Source organism: Corvus cornix, chromosome 1 (genome assembly GCF_000738735.6).
Source record: "Corvus cornix cornix isolate S_Up_H32 chromosome 1, ASM73873v5, whole genome shotgun sequence".
Lineage (NCBI taxonomy): Eukaryota > Metazoa > Chordata > Aves > Passeriformes > Corvidae > Corvus > Corvus cornix.
In genome coordinates, this window is record NC_046332.1 from 99517311 (window position 1) to 99529655 (window position 12345).

The 12345-nt window shown below is 40.6% G+C and overlaps 1 protein-coding gene across 4 annotated transcripts in view; it reads left to right on the forward strand.

The window, feature by feature from the left end:
- Positions 1–12345, forward strand: part of FRMPD4 (FERM and PDZ domain containing 4) — a 342098-nt gene that overhangs the window by 274695 nt on the left and 55058 nt on the right. The gene's annotated exons all lie outside the window — the stretch shown is intronic.

Sequence of the window (12345 nt, forward strand, 5' to 3'; positions counted from 1 at the left end):
TACTTGGGTATTAAAAGAGGAATAGTATGCTCCTGGTATTTATTTTTGGTATGGGTTGTTGAAAAGATTGTTCCTGGAGCATGGAAGCTCCAGCCACTGTTACATTACTGTTCATTTTTCACATGAAGAAAGTTAAGTCAGGTTTGTCTTAAGTAAAGAATAAAGAAAACTTGGTAGGGTGATTTTTGAGAGTGAATGAATGCATATAAATATATAGGGAAGCTCAAAAAGTGTTTAGGTGGAATTCAGGTAGGTGAGTTCATGTAAAAGAGAGAAGACAGAAAATGTGACCAGAAAAGTGACTGTGGATAGTACAGGAAAGGAGAAATGTCAGTATCTGTAATGGGATGGAAGGAAAGGAAGAACAGTGACTGACAAATGCTAAAGATGTAGAAAAATACGTATTGTGGTTCATATAATAAACTTTGCTTTTGGAGTAACAAGAAATGTTAGTGCATTGCGCAGGAAAATGGCAAGTAACTAAAAGATTAAACACAAAACTTAATAATTTAAATTCCAGTGTCCTGGTTGCGGTACACCAGTTTTGTTTCTGTATTCTCCTTCCCATTGGTGTAAACTCTGAATTGGTGGGTCTTCTTGATTCCTGAGAGATGGTCAGGTTTTAATGGTACAGGTACCTCTCCCCAAAACTTGTGGCTATCAGTGTTTTCAGTGTCACACATGTAATTTTGAAAAGTCACATTTGTTTACAGAAATTTGGGCAGGAAGTGCCACAAGAGTCATACTTCTGCAGGTGACAAATTGAGCAAACGGGTGCTCATTTGCTGAGGATTCAGCTGTAAGGAAAAATTCCAAATATGATGCAGAAATGGTATAAAAATTCCAGCAATGCTGATACCTTCATCTGTGTTAGGTGGGACTAAACAAAATATATTTTCAGAAAAATTTTTTAAAAAAGTGTTAACCTGCAAGTCAACTAACAAACACAATTTGCTAAGAGCTTCTTGTGATGAGTAGACTCCATGAACTGAAGGAACTGTCCTGCTCTTAATAACTGTCTTGTGCTCTGTGTTGACCACCTGCATAAGCCTCAAAAATGGGTCTTACACTAATTTTTGATGTCTTTATTTCTTTATAAAGCAATAATATTTCCTTCTTTATTCTTTCCCTTATTCTTTGACATTAAGCAAAGTTAGGATCTCTGTCTCATTTTCTGCTTCCAGCAATATGTAGGAATAATAACAAGGAAAATAAACTGATTAGTCCTGAGACAAACTGAATTTATTGTGTAGCTGATTCTCTGTCTGCCTTCAAACAAGAATAAGAATATCACCTTTCCCAATTACACTGACTACATAGGTAGTGTCAAATTAAGTGTTGTTTCATTCCAGGGAAAGCTTTAGGTGATGATTTTTTTACAGTGTAATTCTACCTCTGCTCTCAGAATCTGTCTGCTGTTGGGATTTTGATAGAGACTCATTCTTTGATGAAATTTGGAGTGAAATATATTGAGGTTGTATGTTACAGCATTTGAAAACAAGAGCTTTCTTTTCATGCCAGTGGGGATGCCTGGAATGATTAGACACTGTCAGTGTGCAGTCCTGACACCACAGCAGAAGCAGCTCTTTACATCAATGAAATAGTGAATCTCTTCTGTATAATTGAAGGTTTTCATATGGGTTAGATACATCTGCAACTTTTCAACACATCTGCATTTTTCAATATGCGTGGGAGAAGTTTTGAAATCTTGTTTTCTTGCAGGTAGCAGCATGTCAGTGGTCAGCAGTGAATATGTTTTAAATGTATAGGTTATGCAAATGGGCATAATCACAAAATCATAGAAGAACTGAGAGGAGATTTCTGGAGGCCATCCAGTCTAACCTCTTGCTCCAGGCCAGGTAGTGTCAAAGTTAGACGTGGCCGCTCAGCACTTGCCAAATCAAGTCTTTAGTATCTCCAATATGGAGATTTCCCAACCACACTGGGTAGGTGTTTCTGTTCTTAACCAGTGGCCTTTCAAAAAGACATGAACCAGCTTGACATCAGCCTTAGATGCATCCCCTCTAGGCCCATAGACTTGTGTCACTCTTACCTAAGCAATCCCTAATTCCGTCTTTGTCTAACTTTGTTCCCTAAATTCTGTCACTGAGTGCAGGGATGAGGGTGGCAGACCTTGCCACTAAAGGCCAAAACCAAGAAAGCATTGAGCATCTGAGCTTGTTCAGTGTCCTTCATCAGGTTTCCCTCTCCATTTAGCAGCAAGTTCGTATTTCCCTTGGCTTTCACTGCTATTGTAGTTGTAGAGACCCTTCTTGTTATTCTTCATCCATCCTGGATAAGTTTCAGGACCAGATGAGCTTTGCAAACCCCATCCCTGACTGGCCAGGTACAGCTTCTCTGCTTCTCCTCAGTAACCTGTCTCCATTTCCATCTCTGATTTCCTTCATTTTGCCCTTGGTCTTGTTCAGGCTGTCCCTGTGGAGCCACACTGGTGTCCTGCTATGCCTGCCTGCTTCCTTGCAGATTGGAACAGACCATTCTGGCACCTGGATGTGGCCCTCTGTGAAGATAACCCAGCTCTACTGGGCTCTGGCCTTTCAGAGCTGCATCCCACAAAACCCTGTTTACCAGTGCCCTGAACAAGCTTCAGTCTTATTTTAGACTGGACTCCTCTTCCTCCTTTCCTTCAGGATCTTACACTGTATCATCTTGTGGTCACTGCAGCACATTAATGAGAAATTGATATTCCAACATTATTTTTTTCTGATTACATCATCTCTTGCTGATGAGGTATAACAAGGTATGTTTTATATTCATGATGTGAAATACAGTGGCTATTTTTATGCACCTTTCCCTCAAAGCTTTTGTAAAATCAAGAAACAATTTGTTGTTATAATTGCAGAGAGTGTGGAAAAAATTAATCTACTTTCAAAATACTGACATAAAGAGTATAGCATGTCAAATAGGAAAAAAAGCCAAATGGCATGAGAAAAGAAAAAGGCAGATTTCACAACCAGAAGAGCACCAAACTTCACCAGAATTAGGAAAGCCCAAAATTTTCAAGCAAAATATACACAAATGTTAGATGTTAAGTCAACCTTGAATGTTAAACAGCATTTTTAATGTAACAGAATATTTAATTGTTTTCCAAGAAAACATTGTCAGAACATTAACTTATGAAAAGAGTTATGAGATTGAAGGAAAAGAAAATGGAAAAGGTAATTTCTGCTGCAATCCATATTAAAAAAAAAAAAAGTCCACCAGAAAGGGTATCTGAAAAAAGTCAATTAAGTCTTTTTTCATTAGAAAAAAGCATATTCTTAAGCAATAAATTTGCTTTATTTCTAAACTTCCCAATACATAAATCACACTAATTTCTTTTAGATCATTTGTTTTTCTTCAGCCCTTTTCCTAACAACTCCAAATTCATTGTCTGTTACTCCCACAGGATTAGTAGTAGATAGACAGGTGTTTCAAGAAAGTCCCTTTTGTGTAATGGTTATACTACAGGAAAATCAAGAAGTTAAATGCAATGCATAATACAGAAATTCTCCCATCGGCTTTTTATTGCATTGTAATATTTTCATTATGCGTGGGCTTTTTTAACATTCATTACTGAAAATAATCTTGCTTAAGTAGAAAACTGTTATAGCCACTTCTGCCAACTCCCGGGGGTACTGAGCAGGAGCCTGGTGAAAGACTTTGGTTTGTTTTTTAAGAATTGAGGGATACTCTTTTATCCTAGGAAGTCTCAGGTCTGGGATATTCATTATCTATATCCCCTGTCGGTCATTCTGATCCATTGAATTCTTTTGACTCTGCTTTACGGGCAGCACTTGATTAGTGTTCAAGTCATCCTTTGAAAGCCAGGGTTGCAGAAATAGGAATACAGTATGGTTTGCAGACAAAATCCATTTGGACTCATTATTTTTGGGTGCTGTTCAATGGCTTTTGCACCATAATGTGTTCACCTGAGATATTTCCAGCACAAACTCAGAAGTCATGTTTATGGTTTCCCTAACAAAGAGAGGTCAGTTTTATGAATGTCGCTTATGGCTGTGGTCAAGATGTATTCCATTCAAGACAAAAAGTTATAGAAGTTCAAAAAGAGGAAGAAACAAAATCACTTTTCTAAATGTAAGCTTCAAGTCGAGGCAAGGAGCAAGCAAACAGAATACAAAAGATGTATTTGAAGTGCAGTCAGTTCAAAATTTATCAGGAGCTATTTATGATGGTTTTATTTTGCTGCTGATACAGATTCTGTGAGTTAAAGCTTTTCACACATACTTAACAATAAGTACTTTGAGATAACATTAAAGTCATGGCAAAATGGAGCAATTTTTTCCTTATTAAAAGGTGAGCAACAATGCAACACTGATGTATTAGAAGGTACGTTGATGTAAGGTAGCAATTAATCGGTTGCTCAGAGGTGCATGTATTTTATTATCATTGGTTAATGTTACATTTATATCTTTTTAAGAATCAGCTTAACCCACCCTTTTTGTTGAAACAAAGAAATACATCTAACAATATGCCTTATTAGATTTATAGGCAATTTCTTGTTTATCTGACTTGTTTACCTTAGATTAGTGATCAATGACTTGTTTATCTTAGATTGCACTGAGTAGGCATTGGTCTACAAGGATCCCAACGTATGTACACTGTCTTTTTATTTAGCAAGGTATTTTACTGAAATTTTAAGTGACACACAAGTGTACTGCTTACTCCATAAACCAAACAGTGAGTAGGGCATGGTAGTGGTATTTTGTTCACACTTTAATTAAGACAGTTATCCAGGCAACCATCCAGGAGAAACTGGCATCTGAAGAGGGTGATCCATCTGAGATACTTGTTTTGGAAAAAAACTACCATGTTGCAGAAAACTTTATTTATACATCGACTAAAGAAGAAGAACAGAAAAGTGTTTTAGAGCAGAAACCTGACTTCTAGGTTGCTAAATTAGGCTAGATTAGTCCATTCCTTGCAACTGTAACAGCAGTAAATTAGTATTCGATGTCCTGTGCAATTCCACTAAAAGACTTAAGTTCCAAAGTGAGAAATGAAAAAGGTGAAAGTCATTAAAGGATTTTCTTTCTTGTTGGCTCTATTTTCTATTTAAAAGAGATGACTCAAAAATCTCTCTGAAATAGCTCTTGCTTTGGCAAGTTAATGTCACAGCAAGTTTTCATCAAGAGGATCTAGAGGATTCTTTCAATTCTGCAGTAGAATTTATGTTTTAATTGTGTATTGCCATAAGACTGGAGAGAAGGAACCCTCCAGGATTTTAGGCTGCATATTGCATTTTAAGTGCTAACATGAATTTAATCGATACTGACCCTCCTCACCATCGTTGTGAAATGGATGAGGATTCTGTCACTCCCATTTGACTCTGTGTATGTCAGGGAACCACTTTTCCTACTCTGCATCCTCAGAGCTAAATGCAAGTGTAAAAGGGAGCTCAGTGGCAGTGCCTGTCATCATCATCATCTCACAGCAGCTGAAAATGCCACTTTTCAAATGTTTCTGGATCTAGTTTAGGCAGTTTCTTACATTGGATCAGGTAATTTTGGTGGACTTACTATTAAAGATATTCTTTCTTCATCAACATCATACAGAAAAAATCCAGCATATTAAGCTATTAGCTATGATACTGCATAGCAACCATGAACCTTGAAAACTGCTTTTTGAAAAACCAGTCATGCAGACATTTTAATTTGAAGGTACTCCATTATACTCCCAGTTCAGTATATAAATCCAGAGGCTGTACCCACTTTGTGTCAGGCCCTGATTGATGAATTGCTAGTGTTTTAGGTTTTAAACACACAGTGGTGAACAAAGGGACAAAATGTTGGACCAAGTGATCTGTAAGAATTTTACAAGTGCCATCAATGGAGATAAGCTTTCTGCCAGGGCATTTAATTAGCTACATCTGATCAACTAGCCCATGCAGGGAGCTCAGAGGCAAGACATTAGAAGTCAGTTTCTGTCAGTCTTGAGGGGTGTTGTTAGATATGTATCTTCTACCTTTTGAGGTGTTTTTGCAATGTAATACAGAGATAACTGAATCACACTTCAAATTAGCTCTGAATCTGTTAGAGCACACATTTAATACTGTCTCATTTATCTTCTTTTCTTGCATGTTGTGGTGCTTCTTGTTCTTGAGCTAATATATTGAGGGCTAATTCAGGTCTCTCCAGATTTTAATTACTAATCTGCAATAACACTTCAAAAATGCCTGCCCACCTTTTCAAAGGCCTGTAAGAGCTGAAAGCTGTATAGAGATATTACTTGTTATTGTTAAAATCAATACCAACTATGGACATTGTTCTCTTTTAAATCCATTGTATCTCTGTGTCTTGGGTGACTTTATGATGTTGTATCCCATATCGCTGCTCTATGCCCAGAAATTAATTTTGTGCCTTTTTGTGCCTTTAAAGTGAGCCTGAGAGGGGGGAGAGAAAAAAACCCAGCAAAACTTTCAAAGCAGTTTTGTTTCAAGGACACAGATATACAGACTCCTCTGCGTTTTTTTGCAGCCGTGAGAGAGTGAAGAACCACCCTGCTTGCTTTTTTCAGCCTTTTTTTTGGGGTTTTCTTTCCCTCCGGAGAGTTGAACTTTGTTTTCCTGGGACTTTGATTTTTTTTTTCCCTTCTTCTTTTCTGGACTGTTTCAACATCAGAACACATCAGGAGGATTTTTTTTTTTCATCAAGGCCCCAGAGGAGGGCCCACCCCATCCCAGCTCCAAGGAGGAGGGGAGAGGTTACCTACAGAAGGACTCTGAACTTTTCCCAGATTTTCTCTCCACAGCGAGAGGTTTTACTATTTAGCATTATTGTCCTTTTCCTGTGTGTTTGTTAAATAAATAGTTTTTATCTCTTTCACTTTCCTCCAAGGAAAAAATTCTTTTTTTTTCCCAAACCTGGTGGGGGAGGGCTGGTTGTAACCTGCCTTCTATCAGAGGATATTTTCCTCCAAATTTGTCCAAACCAGCACACTCTGAAAGCATGCAGTGCCATATCCTTTCTTATTCTTAGCAGAAAGTTGACTGACATGATTTAGAAAGGTTTGGCCTTGATAATTCACATGTTCTGAATGCTGAGATCTTTATTTGTTAAGTAAACTTAATTTTCTCTTTGTATTAACCATGCTGAATGGCCCCCAGAGTTGGCAAGTATAGGCCCTTTTTGAAATTTCAAGGCTTGATGTGTCATCTGGTTGAAAAGTTTCGTCATCATCTCACTCTGTTCTCTAGAAAAAGGAGTCAGCCATGATGAATTTCAGGTCAGCTGTTCCCTAACAAGTTGCTTATGGAGTAAGGGTATGAATGGAGATGTGGAATGACTGTGCCCAAAACACAAGTAACTGTACTGAATGCCTTCTTCAGATGTGAACCAGCAAATGTTGCTCTCATTAGCTTGTTCTGACAAGCTTATTGCTTCTCATCCAGTTAAACAAAAATGTTGGCCTGTCTGAATGGAAGATTTGCTCGAAAGCCGGATGCACTGATGTGACTATTTCAGAGTAATTGTTTCCATGTAAAGTCGTACAAAGGAACACCCAGCTTTGAGTTTATTATGAATTAATGCTTCCATGTGATGGATTATCTCTATATTTCATGCTCTGCAATGGATGTTTATCCTTTGTGCTGTTTATATAAGCCCCATGCATCAATGGAATACATCCAGTTGGAATATGCAGCAGGAGGTACCTAAAAATCTCATGTCCTATGTTTGGGGTGGAGAAGGTGAGAGAGTAGTTGTCAAACAACCGAAATCTCATGGTTTCTCTTTCCCAACTGCATTATATGTCTCTCTCCTCTGAAATGACATTTCCAAATCGTCTATGACAATGTTGGGCAAGCCAGCCCTTCGCATTGTGCTGTTTGTACTTGAATGTTCTGTGGATGCCTTGAAGACATTACAGCAGGACAGCTACATTTACACAGGTGTATACACTATGAAATTTGATCAGCAGAAAGTAGCAACCAGGGAGAAACACAAGGCATAGACAGCTTCAGGAGCTGTTTGGGAAATGCCAGTCTGCGTGGAACAGTTTCTGGGACTGGAGAAGCAGTATAGGCTGACAGGAGAGGATTGTGCCATGCACTTGGGGCTGCCAGCTTGGAGTGGCTGTGAAGTATGAAGATGACAGAGATGCCTTCACCACTGCATGCACAGAACTCACAAAGCAACTCTGTCCTTCCAGAAGTGTCTGTCTGCCCTCACTGGGAAGTTTACAACACCCTTATCCTGCTAGTCAGTTGCTGACTGATTCAGCATGTACTTGTCAGTTAATGAAGCTATTGTAAGGGCAAAACACAGCCACTTCTGAGAAGACATGATGGCTGTGGGCCTGTGATGCTTTGGGAAGGCTTTCACGATGTGGCTTTTCACAGTGTGGCATCAGCATTCCCTCTTTTCTTGAGCCAGTGCTTGCTGTATGAATCACAGAAATTAACTGTTTTTTATCTGCTACCGAAATAGCTTCAGGATGACAGAGAAGTAGTTCTTTAAAATACTGAAATGTAGATTGCATTGTCAATAAAGTGGCTTGTAGTTGCTATGAATTATAACAAAATGATGTATTTTGATAGAAAGATGGCAAAGGTGATGTCAAGAGCTGAGGCAAACATGATATTTTTATGGTTTTGTAAGTTGATCCTTGGAGATTGCTGTCAGCTACAGCTGCCTTGTATGAGGGAAAGGCAGAAAGATTTAAATCGCCTCCTTATAAGGAATGCTGTTTTGAAGGCAGCAGTTTTACGTGCACCAGTGTTCATGGGAGGTAAAAGGTAATTTAAACTGTTGAGAGAGAAGGGTGAAACGACTGTGACCAATTTGCAATGTTTTGTATATTTCCCTAGGATGGGAAGGAAGGAAGGAGAGTGACTGTAAATGAGTAAAACCCTACTCAGAGCAAAATGTCATGGAGACGTCTTGGTACTTCATGGCCCATTGCTATAACATGTAATTTTAATGAATTGTGTAATGGGAAGCTGACTCAGGAGTCCCTGCAGATGACAAGATTTTTCTCTAACTCTGTTGCATGCTGATGCTGTGTCTTCCTGATTCTCAATTTTCACTTTCACAATTCTGTGTACTTCCCAGATGACATTTAGTCTATAAAGTAAAATAAAATGAAGAATGGTGCCTCCTGAAATTGTGTGCATCCATAAAGTGGCTGTCCCTCAGAACATTAGGGTCCACTTTCAGTGGCTACCTCTACACTTCCATTTCATATTCCTGCTCTGATGGCAGTGTTTCCTTTCAATCAGCCAAAAACATGTTAGGGATGTCAGTGCTTGAAACCTGGAACCAGTAGTTTGTCTAAGAAACTCACAAAAAGTAGTAGAAATGAGAAAGTGAATACTTAATATTTAAACTAGATTGGAAGGAGCAAAGGGACAAAAACAAACTTGCCAGTGATAAACAATGGGATGGCATGCCAGAACTTGAGAAACTGAGTGCTAGAGAGGACTCCTAATCTGTTTCACGAGGTGTTGACTACAGTGAACCACACTTGAAGTGTTTCTATACCAACACACACTGCATGAGAAACAAACAAGAGGAGCCCAAAGCTTTGGCCCCATTCCAGAGTTACAACATCATTGGCATAAGTGAAAACCTGGTGTGTCCTGGGACTGGAGTGCCATGTTGGATGCTTACAGCCTCTTCAGGAGGGATAGGCAGGGCAGAGGAGGTGGAAGGGGTGGTGGATGTAATGGAGAGGCTGAAATCTATGGAGCTTGCAGTTGACAATGGCACAGTTGAGAGCCTCTAGGTAAGGATTAAGGGACAAGTAAATAATGTGGATGTCATCGTGGCAGTCTGCTATAGACCACCTAACTAGGATGATGATGTCAATGTATTATTCTTCAAGGAGCTTTGGACACTTCCAAATTAACTGCCCTTGTCCTTATGGGTGACTTCAACTGGCCGGATGTTAACTGGGAACATGACACAGCTGACACAGGTCTAGAAGATTCCTAAAACAACTGGATGATAACTTCATGTACAGATACTTAGAGAGCTGACCAAGAAAGACACCCTCCTTGATTTGTTGCTTCTTAACAGAGAGGGTCTCATGAGCAAAATAATGATTGGCAACCATCTTGCCCACAGTGACCACAAAGCAATTGAGTTTAAAATCTCTGTTCACAAGAGGAAAAGTGTCAGGAAAACCTCAACTCTGGAAATGAGGAGAGCAGATTTTAGGCTGCTCAGGGAACTAGCAAGTAAAGTCCTCTGGGGAAACACTTTTGAAGGTGCTAGGGTCCATCAGTGCTTATCACTTTCTAAGCACCACCTCCTAAAGGCCTGGGAGCAGGCAATGCCAAAATGTTGGAAGTCAGGTAGGCAAGGCAGAAGGCCATCTTGGCTTTCTGAGCAGGGATTGTCTTCTAAAGCTAAGGCAAAAAAGGAAGGTGTATGCCCAGTGGAAGCAAGGTCACATGACATAGGAGGAATACAGAGATGCTGCTTACCACTTAGAAACGAGAGAGAAAATCTGTGCAGCCAAAGCTCAGTTGGAATTGAAGCTGACCAGAACTGTGAGGGACAAAAAAAGTTTTTTAGAATACCTAAATGGTAAAAGACAGTGTAGAAATGACAGCAGCCTGTTACAGGAGGAGGATGATCATCTCACAAACAGGGACATGGAGAAGACATTGATATGTAATGCTTTCTTTGCCTTTGTCTTCAACACTGATGACTGGCTAAGGGGGTCCTAGTGCTCTGAGCTGGTGGGCCATGTCTTTGAGAGTGATAAACTCCCAGTGGACCCTGAACATGTGTAAGATTTGCTGCTCCAGCTAGATCCCTATAAGTCTATGAGGCCTGATGGGACTCATTTGAGATATACTCCAAGAGCTGCCTGATGTCATTGCAAAGGCTCTTTCAATGATTGTTGAGCAGTCTTAAGAATCCAGAGAGGTCCCAGCTGACTGGAAGCTGGTTAATGGTGTTTTCAGGATGGGCAAGAAGGATAATCCTGGAAATTACAGACCTGTTAGTCTCACTTCAGTGAGTGGCAAAATTGTAGAAAACATTATTTTGGGAGCTATTGAAAAACACCTGAAGGACAGCACAGTCAAAGTTCAGTCAGCATGGCTTAATGAGAAGAAAGTTCTGTTTGTCAAGCTTGATTTCCTTTTATGACAAGGTAACCCACCTAGTTGATCAAGGGAAGTCAGTTGATGTAATCTATTTGGATTACAGTAAATCTTTTAAAACTGTCTTCTCACAAGATCCTTCTGGACAAATTGTCCATCACACAGTTGGATAAACACGTCATGTGATGGGTGAGCAACTGGCTCGTGGGTCAGACACAAAGGGTTATAGTGAAGGGGGTGACATCAGACTGGTGACCTGTCACTAGATGGGTTCTGCAGGGCTCCATTCTTGGCCCTGTGCTCTTCAGCAACTTCATAAACAACTTGGATGCAGGACTGGAAGGTATAGCAAGTTTGCTGATGATACTAAATTGGGAGGATCTGTTGACTCCCTTGAAGGCAGGGAGACCCTGCAGAGAGACCTAGATAAATCAGAGGCCTGGGCAATCACCAACTGTATGAAGTTTAGCAAGGGTAAGTGCTGATTCTGCACCTGGGATGTGGAACCTTGGATGTACGGACAGACTGGGGAACAAGAGGCTGGAAAGAAGTGCCACAGAAGGGACCTGGGGGTCCTGGCCAGTGGAAAGTCAAACATGAGTCAGCAGTGCCCGGGCAGCCAGGAGAGCCAGTGGTGTCCTGGGGGGCATCAGGCACAGCATCGCCAGCTGGGCCAGGGAGGGGATTGTCCTGCTCTGGAGTGGCCTCACCTCGTGTGCTAGGGGCAGTTTTGGGTGCCACAATATAAGGAAGACATTACGCTATTGGAGACCGTCCAGAGGAGGGCCAGGGGGATGGTGAAGGGCCTTGAGGAGAAGCCGTATGAGGAGCTGCTGAGGGCACTTGTTCTGTTCTGCCTGGAGAAGACGAGCATGAGGGGAGACCTCATTGCAGTCTGCAACTTCCTTGTGAGGGGAAGAGGAGGGGCAGGCACTGATCTCTTCTCTGTGGTGACAGTGACAGGACCTGAGGGAATGGCCTGAAGTTGTATCAGGGGAGGTTGCAATTCAATGTAAGAATAAAGTTCTTCACCCAAAGGGTGGCCAGGCACTGGAACAGGCTCCCCAGGGAAGTGGTCACAGCACTGACCCCAACAGAGTTCAAGAAGTGTTTGGACAACACTTTCTGGCACGTGGTGTGACTCTTGAGGTGGTCCTGTGCAGGGCCAGGAGTTGGACTTCAGTGGTCCTTGTGGATCACTTCCAACTCAGGCAATTCTATGTTTTTATGATTTTCTGAATACTAGTCTGATAAAACTCTCTCCAACCAAA